At 47.7% G+C, this 12,772-nt stretch overlaps 2 protein-coding genes across 2 annotated transcripts in view; one reads left to right on the forward strand and one right to left on the reverse strand.

Annotated features, from left to right (window-relative positions):
- Positions 1-12,772, reverse strand: part of LOC123767553 (CD82 antigen) — a 690,815-nt gene that overhangs the window by 473,826 nt on the left and 204,217 nt on the right. The gene's annotated exons all lie outside the window — the stretch shown is intronic.
- Positions 1-12,772, forward strand: part of LOC123767767 (uncharacterized) — a 672,233-nt gene that overhangs the window by 301,686 nt on the left and 357,775 nt on the right. The gene's annotated exons all lie outside the window — the stretch shown is intronic.

The raw sequence follows: 12,772 nt of genomic DNA on the forward strand, positions 1-12,772 counted from the left end.
ATGTTGACTGTGTAAGTGATTGATCTGATTACTTGATTTCTTTCTTATTAATGTGATAACCATTAATGTGATATGGTGATCATTACTTCCTCTTGGTCAATACTCGTCCAGTGAGCATTAGAAGGAATAATTGACCTTATTTATAACAAATAAGGGCTAGAAGACCTTATTTGTTGACGGAACAAATAAGGGCTTCAAGAATCATCTTTTTTAAATTGATGATGATGAATTTGGAGCAATGTTATTGTGGGTAATTATTTGAAGGACTCACTGTAACTGCTGATTAGGTAGTTAAACTGCACAGGATTTATTGTAACGATGGAGAGGGGGAGAAAAGAGTTCTGGGTAGTTTGTTGTTGTGTAGTTGTGCGTAGTTGACTCGTAAACTATGTGGTTTATGCGAGCAGTAATAGTCGGGTTGGCCGAGTGGTTGCAATTTCCCCATACGAGGATTTATGAGCCTGTATGAGACTGCTGATTAAGATTCTTGTGTATTGTTCATTATATGTTTATATATGTTCATTATATGTTCATTATATGTTCATTATATATGTTGCACCAGGTGCTTCCTGCCTTGTGTCTGTCTGTGTGGCAGGTGGTAACACACCTGAAACTATGTCATTTGCTGCTGATAATATCATATGGAACATGGAACTACATCTGAAACTCCTTCATATGAAACAGCTGAAGGAGCTTCAGGTGGAGTCATGCTAATATAAATAGAGTAATTAGCCAGTGGGGTAATTAGCTGAGAGTTAGTAGAGATAACCAAGAGAGTGATAGGATGGGGTATGGGAAAGTTCAGATCCAGGGACCCGGCCATAATGTGGACACTCTTCTAGTCACTTGTGCTGAGTACTGAGTATGTCTTGAGTACTGCTCAGTACTCACTTCCCCCTTCAGAGCAGGAGAGATTGCTGCAATACAGGGAATACAGAGAACATATACGGCACGCATAGACGCGGTAAAGCATCTAAATTATTGGGATCGTCTCAAAGCTCTCCAAATGTACTCACTGAGGACTAGAGGTGCCATAGGCACAATGGAAGAGCATTGTGTGAACACCAGAGGTCCACAGGTGTTGAACACCCTCCCAGCAAGCATTAGAAATATGGCCGGAACAAAGGTGGATGTCTTCAAGAAGCACTTTGACAAGTTCTTGCAAGAAATGCTGGACCAACCGGGCTGTAGTGGATATGTGGGCCTGCGGGCCGCTCCAAGCAACAACAGCCTGTTAGACCAAGCTCTTACAAGACGAACCTAGCCCCAGGCCAAGCTTGGGGAGTAGAAGAACTCCCGGAACCCTCTCCAGGTAAATTCCAGGTAAACTCCAGCCCAGCCCAGCAGAGTGCATATGCATGACAACACGGAGGCTGGTTCATCTTCGAAGATGACTCAAGTGTCTTGCAAGGGAGGTCCTTGGTGCTTGCAGGAGCAGTACGACGCTGCAACATCGACGGTCAACACCTCTGGAGGAACCTGTGGCTTGTTTGATGGCCTGCAGGACGACCCAAGACTCCGGGGGGGGGGGGCGCTCCCTGCTGTTGTCAGACTTGCTAAGGTGTTCTTGGGAGTCATTTGGCAACCTTGCAAGATGCCTTGAGAGTTGCAGGGATCGTCTGCAACATTGAGTGTTGTCGTTGTTGCTTTACCTGGAGGAGACGAAGGCCACACTTGAGGGTGAGGGTGGCCACACTTAAGGGTGAGGGTGGCCACACTTGAGGGTGAGGGTGGCCACACTTGAGGGTGATGGTGGCCACACTTGAGGGTGATGGTGGCCACACTTGAGGGTGATGGTGGCCACACTTGAGGGTGAGGGTGGCCACACTTAAGGGTGAGGGTGGCCACACTTGAGGGTGAGGGTGGCCACACTTGAGGGTGATGGTGGCCACACTTGAGGGTGAGGGTGGCCACACTTGAGGGTGATGGTGGCCACACTTGAGGGTGATGGTGGCCACACTTGAGGGTGATGGTGGCCACACTTGAGGGTGATGGTGGCCACACTTGAGGGTGATGGTGGCCACACTTGAGGGTGATGGTGGCCACACTTGAAGGTGAGGGTGGCCACACTTGAGGGTGATGGTGGCCACACTTGAGGGTGAGGGTGGCCACACTTGAGGGTGGCCACACTTGAGGGTGATGGTGGCCACACTTGAGGGTGATGGTGGCCACACTTGAGGGTGAGGGTGGCCACACTTGAGGGTGAGGGTGGCCACACTTGAGGGTGAGGGTGGCCACACTTGAGGGTGATGGTGGCCACACTTGAGGGTGAGGGTGGCCACACTTGAGGGTGAGGGTGGCCACACTTGAGGGTGAGGGTGATCACACTTGAGGGTGATGGTGGCCACACTTGAGGGTGAGGGTGGCCACACTTGAGGGTGAGGGTGGCCACACTTGAGGGTGATGGTGGCCACACTTGAGGGTGAGGGTGGCCACACTTGAGGGTGAGGGTGGCCACACTTGAGGGTGAGGGTGGCCACACTTGAGGGTGAGGGTGGCCACACTTGAGGGTGATGGTGGCCACACTTGAGGGTGAGGGTGGCCACACTTGAGGGTGATGGTGGCCACACTTGAGGGTGATGGTGGCCACACTTGAGGGTGATGGTGGCCACACTTGAGGGTGGCCACACTTGAGGGTGATGGTGGCCACACTTGAGGGTGATGGTGGCCACACTTGAGGGTGGCCACACTTGAGGGTGATGGTGGCCACACTTGAGGGTGATGGTGGCCACACTTGAGGGTGATGGTGGCCACACTTGAGGGTGAGGGTGGCCACACTTGAGGGTGATGGTGGCCACACTTGAGGGTGAGGGTGGCCACACTTGAGGGTGAGGGTGGCCACACTTGAGGGTGATGGTGGCCACACTTGAGGGTGATGGTGGCCACACTTGAGGGTGATGGTGGCCACACTTGAGGGTGAGGGTGGCCACACTTGAGGGTGATGGTTTCCACACTTGAGGGTGATGGTGGCCACACTTGAGGGTGAGGGTGGCCACACTTGAGGGTGATGGCGGCCACACTTGAGGGTGATGGTGGCCACACTTGAGGGTGATGGTGGCCACACTTGAGGGTGATGGTGGCCACACTTGAGGGTGATGGCGGCCACACTTGAGGGTGATGGTGGCCACACTTGAGGGTGAGGGTGGCCACACTTGAGGGTGATGGTTTCCACACTTGAGGGTGATGGTGGCCACACTTGAGGGTGAGGGTGGCCACACTTGAGGGTGATGGCGGCCACACTTGAGGGTGATGGTGGCCACACTTGAGGGTGATGGTGGCCACACTTGAGGGTGATGGTGGCCACACTTGAGGGTGAGGGTGGCCACACTTGAGTACATGGGTAAGGTGAGTCAGGTGGCCTGGGAGAGGCCCACGAGGGTGACAGTGTCCGCCCGGCTGGAGTCTGGCTGAGTAAAACAATATTGTTGCCTGATTTCCCAGGAGGCTGAGGGTCGTTAGGCAGCCGGCTGACGCTAGGCCCTGATAGTCCTTAGGCAGCCGGCTGTCGCTAGGCTCTGATAGTCCTTAGACAGCCGGATGTCGCTAGGCTATGATAGTCCTTAGACAGCCGGATGTCGCTAGGCTCTGATAGTCCTTAGGCAGCCGGATGTCGCTAGGCTCTGATAGTCCTTAGGCAGCCGGCTGTCGCTAGGCTCTGATAGTCCTTAGACAGCCGGATGTCGCTAGGCTCTGATAGTCCTTAGACAGCCGGATGTCGCTAGGCTCTGATAATCTCAAGGAAGCCGCTTGGGCGTCCTCGGATAAACATATTAAAACCTGGGTGGAAATGTCCGCAGAGTTTTCGCAGGTTACCGCATGCACAAGATCATTGAGAACACTTACTGGTAAGAATATTGGTATCAATATTAAATATGCTAGACTATTCTATATTATGTTCGTTAGATCTCTCGTTGATTATAATGCTCTGCACTTAATTAATTTCCCTTCCTCTGTGTTGGACAAACTTGAAGTAGTACAGAATGAGGCCATGAGGATAATTCTTGGTGCTCCAAGATGCACAAGAATCATCAACATGAGGGAAGAACTGAAGCTTCCAACCATACTAGAGAGAATAATGCAAGTCAACACTACCTTTTGCCTTAAAGTCATGAGAGATCCTACATCTCCTGCATTGCTCACAGACAAATTATTTAGTGCTGTTAACACCCTATTGACTGGTGCCGACATACCAACTCACTCCTTTTATGATAATTGGCTGAGCAACAATGCTTACAATGTCATTAAACATAACATTCCTTTTAAGTGCAATCTACCTGTCTCTGATATTCCTCTTTATCTGTACCCCACCATTCAAGTATCATACACACCTGTCACCAAGAAAGGTAATGAGAATCTTGCTCGTCTCAAAGCTGTCACACTTGAAACAATTGCCTCCTCCATCGAGAGTTTATGATCTCACGAGCACTGTGTCTACACCGACGGCTCAGTCCAGTCTTCTACTGGACGGACTGCAGCGGCATGTAGGTTTTATAGAAATAATATTTGCACACAGACTGTCAGTGTCAGGTTAAACAACTGGCTGACCTCCACACAAGCAGAACTAGCAGCATTACATTTAGCAACCAGCACATTAAAAAACATTAGAGGAGGAATAATATTTTGTGATTCAAAGTCTGCTCTTCAAGCAATCGAAAACTTCTCCTGGAAGATCGACAGCAAGAACCTCATACTACCAATTATAAATGACCTAATTGATGCACAGAGCAAAGGGTCTCGAATCTCCTTTGTATGGATACCTTCACACACAAATATAACCCATCATAATGAGACAGACATTGCAGCCAAATTAGCGTGTAACAAGTCTGAAGTTGAATTAGATCTAGGTATCCCCATCTCTGCTGTCAAAACTGTATTGGTCCAAACACTCAGGTCTGACAGGAAAGAAATTACTGACTGTCAACGACCTGAAAGCATTAGTATAAAAAGCTATGATTTGTTCAGATCTGAAACCTACATCTATGGGCAGCACAAAACGTCCACTAGACTGTGCGACACAGTGGTTGCCAGGATCAGGTTGGGTTACCGTTACCTGTGGCAGGTGGCTACAGGTGACGGATTTCCCAATCCTGAGCACTCCAGTTGCAAACTCTGTGAGCAGGAACTACGGCATGATCTCCCGCACTACATCACTGAATGCCCAGTTATTAGACCTTTCAGACCAGTTGGCATGAGGTACCTGGAGCTTTACAATTACTTTATTCACTCTCGTATTCTTGAAGATATCCTCACAGTATACCCAAAATTTGCCAGTGCAGGCTACTAAACACATGGCCCTGTATGACTAACCATCCTGCGAGATGGGGACTTGTATTACCACTGCTGCCTTATTCAATCTTGTGTTGATGATATCCTCAAAATACATCCGGAGTCTGCCAGTGCAGACCGCTTATCACATGCCTCTGTATGACTAACCATCCTGTGTGATGGGGATTTTTTAGCATCACCTAGTTAGCTTTTTTGACACACTGTACTCCACTTCATATAGTCTAGGGTAGCTGCACTAATGCAGATATACCTCATGTATTAATCAAAAAAAGAACAAATACACTTGCATCACCGAATGCCCAGTTTATCAGACCATTCAGACCGTTAGCATGAGGTACCTGGAGCTTTGCAATTACTTTATTACCTCTCGTGTTCTTGAGGATATCCTCATAATGCTCCCAGAGTCTGCCAGTGCTGCTACTGAACATGTGGCCCTGTATGACTAACTGTCCTGTGTGATGGGGACTGTTACCACCATGTGGTGTGACACTGTGACGCTAACAACCACACACCAACTAACAACCACACACCAACTAACAACCACACACCAACTAACAACCACACACCAACTAACAACCACACACCAACTAACAACCACACACCAACTAACAACCACACACCAACTAACAACCACACACCAACTAACAACCACACACCAACTAACAACCACACACCAACTAACAACCACACACCAACTAACAACCACACACCAACTAACAACCACACACCAACTAACAACCACACACCAACTAACAACCACACACCAACTAACAACCACACACCAACTAACAACCACACGACAACTACAACCATACACCAACTAACAACCACACACCAACTAACAACCATACACCAACTAACAACCACACGACAACTACAACCATACACCAACTAACAACCACACGACAACTACAACCACACGCCACTAACAACCACACGACAACTACAACCATACACCAACTAACAACCACACACCAACTAACAACCACACACCAACTAACAACCACACGACAACTACAACCATACACCAACTAACAACCACACGACAACTACAACCATACACCAACTAACAACCACACGACAACTACAACCACACACCACTAACAACCACACGACAACTACAACCACACACCAACTAACAACCACACGACAACTACAACCATACATATTCCCCCCACCACTAACAACCACACGACAACTACAACCACACACCAACTAACAACCACACGACAACTACAACCACACACCAACTAACAACCACACGACAACTACAACCATACATATTCCCCCCCACCACTAACAACCACACGACAACTACAACCATACATCACTGGTAGTGGACTTGTCAGCCCACCTCAGGTAAATATGTTAATTTATACTCGCGACGAAATACGGACGAAAAAGTCAAGCCAGTATATCTTCCCAGCCCCGACCCAGCCCCGACCGATCCCCGACCCAGCCCCGACCCATCCCCGACCCAGCCCCGACCGGAGCCCGATTAGGCGTCTTCACCCAAGATGAACCTAAGATAGCTTCATCCCGCCACGGCTTAGATTAAATGACCATTGACGAAACCTCTACATCTGTTCGCAACAAGCTGGTGGTGCTTGCCGGCACATGAGCGGTTGAAGGCCTGAGCCAGGGGTCCCGGCGGGCGTCACGGTCAACTGGTCGTGTTTATCAACCCAACAAATTCCTCCACTCTAAGTTCTGCCTCATTTAAGAAGTTGTTGACTTAAATGAGTTTTCAGTAAGCGGCTATTTTGTCTTTCCGTCTGGCGGTTGTGGAACGGTGCGAGGGAGACTGGAAGGGGTGGGAGAGGGAGAGAGGGAGGGAGAGAGAGGGAAGACTGTGTTTGGTTCTAGAGGAATGGGCAATGAGGGAGAGGGGAAGGGGGTGAGGAGTTACAGGAAGAGGAAGGGGGGGGGGGGATAGCAGAGGAGTACAGGAGAGTTGTACCGAAGATGGACCTGTCTGTCTGTCTCTGTCTCTCTCTCTCTCTCTCTCTCTCTCTCTCTCTCTCTCTCTCTCTCTCTCTCTCTCTCTCTCTCTCTCTCTCTCTCTCTCTCTCTCTCTCTCTCTCTCTCTCTCTCTCTCTCTCTCTCTCTCTCTCTCTCTCTCTCTCTCTCTCTCTCTCTCTCTCCTCTCTCTCTCTATCTCTCTCTCTCTCTCTCTCTATCTCTCTCTCTCTCTCTCTCTCTCTCTCTCTCTCTCTCTCTCTCTCTCTCTCTCTCTCTCTCTCTCTCTCCTCTCTCTCTCTCTCCTCTCTCTCTCTATCTCTCTATCTCTCTCTCTCTCTCTCTCTCTCTCTCTCTCTCTCTCTCTCTCTCTCTCTCTCTCTCTCTCTCTCTCTCTCTCTCTCTCTCTCTCTCTCAGGACGTTGTTCTCCAGCTAAGTGTGGGGTCTGGTGCGTCGTGGTGAGGGCTCCGTTACGTCCTCTAGCTGTCACATGTGTAGCATTTTTTTAACAAATCCACAAGGGCCGTGACGAGGATTCGAACCTGCGTCCAAAAGCATCCCAGCAATTTTTTTTAGCATTGTTTTGCATTTTTTATTGCCTCAGGCTTCCCTCGTGGGTTATAGTGGGGGGGTGGGGGGGTGGAGAGGTTGTGTTGTGTGTAGATTGTTGTAATTTGGGGTTGTGAGGCCCAGAGGAAATAGGGGGGGGGGATTTCCATGACAGGGAAGGTGTTCGTTTAATAATAGGTAGAAATAAACTATCAGGAGAAAACGCTATAAGCCATTACGACTACATAGCACTGGGAAGGGGGTCAGGATGAGAGATTTGGGATGGGACGGGGGGATGGAATGGTGCCCCAACCATTTGGACGGTCGGGGATTGAACGCCGACCTGCATCGCTCTACCGTCCGGCCCAAGTGGTTGGTAATAGGGAGGAGAGATATGGAGGACCTTGGGAGGGATGAGGGTGGAGGGAGGGGGGGGGGGGGTGAGGGAGACGAGCGACCTATTTAAGATACCTCCCGAGGGCTCAACTGGTGGAGGGAGCTCCCAGGCGCTCACTCCACCTCTGCAGGAAATTGGCTGTGTGTATATGTGGCCAGTGTGTTGTGGTGTACCCTGTGTGTATGTTGGTCCCTGGGGGAGGGTCCCTGGGGGAGGGGAGGGTCCCTGGGGAGGAGAGGGTCCCTGGGGGAGGGGGGGTCCCTGGGGGAGGGGGGGGGGTCCGTGGGGGAGGGGGGGGTCCCTGGGGCTGGGTGATAAAGACAGGGGCGCCCCTGGGGGGAGCCAGGGAAGATGGCGGCCACTACCCAGGTCTTATATTTTCATTAAGCCGTGACACACTCCACCGTCAGGGTAATGGCCCCTGAGTGCCCCCCGCCAGCTGGGGCTCTTGTCCCCCTGGCCATAAAGGGGGCATTTTTATGCCCAGTTAAAATTTAATTATATGCCCCGTTGATACTTGAAGGCTTCCCATTACTTCAGACCTTTATTTTACTAACATTAATGACTTTTATCGACGTCTTGAATGCCACAATGATTAAGATTTAATTAACATTTACGAGAGAGAAGCGGTCAAGTGACCTCCACTCGGCCGACCCTTCGGAGCCGGTCGGCCGAGCGGACAGCACGCTGGAGTTGTGATCCTGTGGTCCCGGGTTCGATCCCAGGCGCCGGCGAGAAACAATGGTCAGAGTTTCTTTCACCCTATGCCCCTGTTACCTAGCAGTAAAATAGGTACCTGGGTGTTAGTCAGCTGTCACGGGCTGCTTCCTGGGGGTGGAGGCCTGGTCGAGGACCGGGCCGCGGGGACACTAAAGCCCCGAAATCATCTCAAGATAACCTCAAGATAGCCAGGCCAAGACGGATGTAGAGCGGGAGGATACTGCCTCTCACAGCTCCGTCGCCACCACCACACCACAATACACAGGCGATGAGTCACAATAACGGGGCTAAAGTATGTTGACCAGACCACACACTAGTAGGTGAAGGGACGACGACGTTTCGGTCCGTCCTGGACCATTCTCAAGTCGATTGTGAGAATGTCGATCGTCCAGGACGATCGACACAATCGACTTGAGAATGGTCCAGGACGGACCGAAACGTCGTCGTCCCTTCACCTACTAGTGTGTGGTCTGGTCAACATACACAACACGGTCGTCGGTGCGTGGCATTACTGTCGTATCTTCCACTATGTTAAAGCTCTCAAAATGTTGAAAGATGCGACAGTATAGCCCGCCAAACACACACCGAAACTACGACGTTGGTACAACGTTCGAACAAGTTTTAACACTTCCTAACCAGTTATAACAACCAATATAGCAAGTCGTAACAACATTCTAATACGTCATAAACACGTTAAGCCAAGATGTAACAACTTTACTACAAGTTGTAACAAGCGGAAAATAGAGACAGTTTCGGTTTGTGTTTCCAGGGTATATAATCACACGTACCGAGGACCGTAGGCGGCCTGGGAGGCTGGAGGCTGTGTTCACTCGGGACCTGACACCAGTCATCAACATCCAGATGAATTCTGCAGCTGATCATGCAGCTGTTTGATGGTCCTCCAGTGACCCAGAGGGAAGATGTAAGACCTGGCGGACAGCTAGAAGCCGGAGTCATGCAACAATCACCTCACCCTACCCTTCGCCGCTCCCTACCATTAATGGGTTAGGTGAATCGTACCATGAGGTGTACCCATACTTGTAAATGTCTAGATTTATCCTAGAGGGGGCTTCACGGGCTCACCATAGACCGTGCTACTTGCAACTTTTGGTTCAGAGTTGCTGGATCTACACCAACAACTTTGTATGCTCAGAATACGTGTATACTGCACAGTGTACTCCTGAACATGTCACAAGAATACGTGTATACTGCACAGTGTACTCCTGAACATGTCACAAGAATACGTGTATACTGCACAGTGTACTCCTGAACATGTCACAAGAATACGTGTATACTGCACAGTGTACTCCTGAACATGTCACATTCCTGACGAAACTTTGAACAATAACTTGTTCATCTCAGTCACGTCCTCTACCACTTCACCCCAAGAGAATATAAGCTCTTGCTAAAGCAGTGTAAATTTGTCTTTGAAAATGTAAGGAGTACCTTGCGAAACGCATCCCTAGGCGTCAGACCTTATTAAATTGTGAAAATGAACTTTGGAGAGGTAATTTTTCAACTTCCCTCGACAGTGAAGAAAACATATGAAATATTGAGAAGATTCGTGTTAGAATCATTACTCTTATCCTTTTGGTCACTCAACAGCATATGTTTACAAGAAAGACTGCACCCAAAATATAGTAATTATATATATATATATATATATATATATATATATATATATATATATATATATTAGTATATTTTGGTAGCAGTCTTTCCTGTAGACATATTTTATTAAATATGACCGAAAAAGTAAGATTAATAATTCTAACACGAATTTTCTCAATCTTTCGTACATTATGCTTCACTGTTGGAGGTAAATCAAAAATCACTTCTCCAAAATTCATTTTTATTTCTAGTCTGACGCGACACGGGCGCGTTTCGTAAAACTTATTACATTTTCAAAGACTTCACAAATACACAACTGATTAAAACTTGCGTTTCCCTGATTTTATATCTACATTTGAGTGAGGTGGGAAGGGTGATGTGGCATTACATTTGAGTAAGGTGGGAAGGATGATGTGGCATTAGAGGATATTAATAGGGTATTAAAAGTATCACATAAAAGTTGATACTTTTAATACCCTATTAATATCCTCTAATGCCACATCATCCTTCCCACCTTACTCAAATGTAATGCCACATCACCCTTCCCACCTCACTCAAATGTAGATATAAAATCAGGGAAACGCAAGTTCTAATCAGTTGTGTATTTGTGAAGTCTTTGAAAATGTAATAAGTTTTACGAAACGCGCCCGTGTCGCGTCAGACTAGAAATAAAAATGAATTTTGGAGAAGTGATTTTTGATTTACCTCCAACAGTGAAGCATAATGTACGAAAGATTGAGAAAATTCGTGTTAGAATTATTAATCTTACTTTTTCGGTCATATTTAATAAAATATATATATATATATATATATATATATATATATATATATATATATATATATATATATATATATATATATATATATATATATATGATAAATCAATGTCGTTTAAGAGTAGATAAATAACCCAAAATAAAAATGGTTCATAAAACTGTGTTCTCTTTGACTTTCACCAGTCAACAGCGGCTCAGAAATGTGAATTCCTTGAAATAGTTTTTTAAAAATTGTCTTTTTCAGGAAAAAGCTTTCACGTCAGAAAGAGATTTTGAGGATAACGATTTCCAATTTTCGGAATAATAGGCACTTGATGCCCCCCCTTCCCCCCCCCCACTCCGTACGGTGGGGGGAAATTCAAGATGGGGGGGTGGGAAGCTGGGGATTGTGCTGGGGGGGGGGGGTAGTGCTGGGGTGAAGATGCTGGAGATTGTGCTGGGGGGAAGATGTTATTGTTGCCCAAACAGTGCTCCTGGAGGGTCTATGAAGTAGTCAGGGTGTCTGAGACAGTTGGGGAGCCTGTGTTGTGCGGAGGCCTCGCTACAGTGGTCCCTGGCCCGCTCGTCACAGCCATTACCATCTAATGTGACCGTTAATAAGGCATAAGGCATTGAATTAGGCAACCAGCGGCTAGACAGGCGGGACTCGAGAGCTGAAGCTCGATCCTTTAGACACAAATAGGTGAGTAACCCCCCCCCCCACCACACACATGGACGCTTCGTTCATAAACGGGGAGTTGGCGGGTGGATGGAATCACTTTTGGATCTTTAGAGGACGGGCTGTGCACACTGATGACGTCCGAACACTTCCGGAACAAGTGCTTCACTGACGACTTTTGTTCGAACCACAACACTGTAAATGCTTCACCCACGTACAACATATACCAGCCCGTCCTCCAAACAGAGACCCAATAGTGATTCCATGCACCCGCCAAACCCCCTGTTAATGAATGAAAAACGGTTTACACACGACTCACAACTGTTTTCGTTCGAACAGTTTCGGAACAAGTGCTTCATAGACGAATTTTGTTCGAACCACAACGCTGTAAATGCTTCACCCACGTACTACAAATACAAATAATCGCCAACAGAACCTAAACACCTAACCTAACCTATACCTATATATGCACAATATGCTAATATATTATAATATTAATATTTGAGAAAATTCCTGTTATGAATGAACAGTATGTTAAAATTTATGAATGCGTCTGTGGGGTCGACCGCTGGATGGAATGGACTTGAGTCAAAGGACGGGTTACAATAATGACGACAACCATTGTCATAAGACCAACACTGATCGTTCCACGTGGTCCCACACGCAAGGTATAATTGGTATAATTTTTTCATTTTTTTTAAGATTTAGAGTTCATGCTAGAGATAAAAATATATGATTATAAATGTCTCTACGCCATTACTTCTGTACCCAGTCACCAGCAGGTCCCGGTACACCAGTCCACAGTCACCAGCAGG

This window comes from Procambarus clarkii, chromosome 67 (genome assembly GCF_040958095.1).
Source record: "Procambarus clarkii isolate CNS0578487 chromosome 67, FALCON_Pclarkii_2.0, whole genome shotgun sequence".
NCBI lineage: Eukaryota > Metazoa > Arthropoda > Malacostraca > Decapoda > Cambaridae > Procambarus > Procambarus clarkii.